This window comes from Monopterus albus, unplaced genomic scaffold, assembly GCF_001952655.1.
Source record: "Monopterus albus unplaced genomic scaffold, M_albus_1.0 scaffold50.1, whole genome shotgun sequence".
Lineage (NCBI taxonomy): Eukaryota > Metazoa > Chordata > Actinopteri > Synbranchiformes > Synbranchidae > Monopterus > Monopterus albus.
The window spans coordinates 1,817,904-1,821,075 of record NW_018127930.1 but is presented as its reverse complement, the minus strand read 5'-3'; positions in this window follow the sequence as shown (position 1 = coordinate 1,821,075).

Sequence of the window (3,172 nt, the reverse complement as noted above, 5' to 3'; positions counted from 1 at the left end):
GCACCTTATGTAAACAAAACACAAAACTGACTGACCTTTATGAGCTGTATACTCCTGAGAATAGATTCTACACGGACTATCTGAATATCTGCTTATGTCTAAGCAATATCCCTAGCCTCCGTATGGTTACCTACCTGGGAACAATACTTACCTGTATCCCCTTTATTGTTTTTTGGCATTCCCGTCCCTGAAAGAACTGTTTACGTGTGAAGTGTCAGCCATTTCACCTGTCTTGTCATTGTAGCACCTTTAAAACTTCATTATCTAATCCACTTTCTGTCAGAATATGTGGCACACCAAAACGTGCACATTCCAGCTTGATTAGAATTTATAAATGAAAATTTGTGTAGAAGCATATTTGTGCACAGTTTTATAAATTGTATTACTTTTTGGCATATGTCATTTGTTTGTTTTGTGTGCATGTGAACCTTTGGTATGGATCCTATGCAGTTTTATAAAAGAGGTCCTTGCTCTTGCCGGACAGTTAGCATTCTGGTGAATAAGTGATAATAGAATCTAAACTTGTGCATTTGATGGGCCAGACTAGTGCCAACGGTGCTGGACACACTGGGAAGACAAGCCCCAACAGACACTGACCAGTGGCCTGACGGTGGCCGATGGCCGACTGCTGGCTTGGCGTGCCTCTGGCCTGAGGGACAGGGATGAGAGGAGTTGGCTTCTCCTGAGTGTTATGGTAGTGCCAGCTTGATTTCCAGAACTTGTTATTGTAGCTTTAATGAGGAACGAATTAAGAGCACAGTGGTTGTTATGTTTCACAGATGCCTATTAAATAATCATTACATAATGATTCAGCATAGTATCAGCCAGTCTGTTCTCCAGTAACTCATCATTATCCACCATTCAGTCCTCGAGTGGAGGCTATCCAGAAGCTTCTTATTAACCATTCATTGATTTTCACTTCATTCCTGATTCATTCGTCACTTGTTCCTCAGTAAGTACACATATTTTGTGCATCATATGAATGCAAGTCTATTTGGTCTTATAATGTTATTCATTTCCTTTTTTCAGGATTCAGCTCACTATGAGTGTTGATAAGAGAGAACCAAATAGTAAATGTGCCATAAAACCTAAATGTGTGTGGATTTTTGTGTGTGAGCTGGGTGCTGTGCTGCACATTACATATGTTCCTAATTACAAAGTGCTAATGAAAGCCTGTATTCCTGGTGGGTCTACTGAGGACTGACCTGGCACCTTGCCTCTTGCTTCTTAAAGGAGGAAGAGAGTGATGACACACACACAGTCATAAGCAAAATTAAATACTTACAGTAATGATAACTGATGAAGACAGAGAGTATGCAGGCAGGAGTGATGGGTGGCTGGGATGATGCAATCATAAAAGGAAGGTTACTGTACAATCAAACCAGCTCCTCTCATCCAGTTCAATGATGCTATCTTGCACACTGCTGTTTATAACCCATACCAGGTGTAGTGTTAACAATGCACAGGAAAATAGAGCAGATATATTTTGTTCAATATATTTGTAATAAGGATAATCACCTTTATATGTTACACACACAAAGAATTTGTTTTCGGTACAGAACCGAAGCAGCCATCTGTGGCACCAACTCAATCGATGACTCTAACTATTGGGGGTAACGAGGGTTCGTTGTCTTGCCCAAGGACACTTCGACATGTGGACTGCAGGCACCGTGATTCCAACCACCAACCCTCCGGTTAGGACACGACCGCTCTACCCACTGAACCACAGTAACCACAATGTTTGTGTGAAGTTAATTGTGTTAAATAACACATTTACAGTAGGATGGAAACAAAAGGTACAAGATCTAACCGGTATTACGGTGCTCATCATACGGTACATAACTCCTATGTTCTCCATCTTTTCTGTTTCCCATCCTTTAACAAAATTATGCAAACTATTAGAAGGTTTGCTACTGAAAGGTTTGCTGTGGGAGGTGGGGTGTAAAACTCAAACAGGGACCCTCAATGTTGCTAATTCATTTACAGATTTAATTAGATGGATGGAGCCCTTGCCATTATTAAAACAGGGAGGGAGAGAATGTTGCCAGCCCTACAGGACTTTTTAATTACAACTCCAGATCCCTGCTTGCTGACGTCTAGGGAACCAGTTAATTAAAATCCTCATTATTTTACTTTTAATTAGCTCCCCCCCACACCCCTTTGTTTCCTTGCACCATATGGCAATGTTCCTTGGTCAAATCAACTTAATTGAGCTAATTAAGTTGATCAGTTTAATTATTTAAAGTACTCTGATTGAGTGAAAGTACTGCCCCATCCTCTCCTTCTTATAACCTTCCATCTTACACACAGCATATCACTTCATAGACAATATGACATATAACTGATAGGCAGTGTGGTTTATTGCTTCACACACGCATACACTGATGTTTGTCTTTCTATAGTTATGACACTCATGTGACAATCACAGTCATAATGCATTCCTCTTCCTCACCTTACCCATCACAACTAAATGTTTGTTAAAGGGCTGTGATGTAGGTAGGCCAAAAAGGGAGCGAGCAACATCTAGGGGACGCGGGTGTCCGACCGGAGTTAATGAGACCAGAATGGAACCTGGACAAACCCATTTCACTTCACCTTGCTTGTCGGGGCCTGACCTGAACACACCAGACACTGCACAGCAGTTTGACCTCCTGATCTCTGCACCATGGTTCTACACCAAATCGCTGTGTCTGAGTGTGGGGTCCGGTTATAGTGTCCTCAAATTCAGTGTCAAAATATTTTGAAAAACACTAATGGAAATAAATCATAATTTTTGTGGAAAAAAATGGCAAAATATTTCAATAAATTTGCCATATGTTTGAGAAAAAGGTCAAAATTTATGAGAAAAGCTCTTAATATTTCATATTATAATATTTGGTGACATTTATGAGAAAGAGGCTGTTGTGTTTTGGGAACAAAATGTTCTGTGTTCTGATTTAATTGAAACAAATAAGTGAATCCTATGAACAGGACGCACAGAGTTAAAAAACAATCTTTATTCTCATATGACATTTTTTTCTTCATCTAGCATTCTACTTGTTTCCTAGTGGGTTGATATGGGCTGTTTATTTTGAATCTATTTCCAATCTCCTTCCTCCTTCGGTCCTAATATTTGACCAGTGATCTGTCTGGCTGAGTTTCAGTGAGTGGCTGCCCCTCTTTTAAATCCACA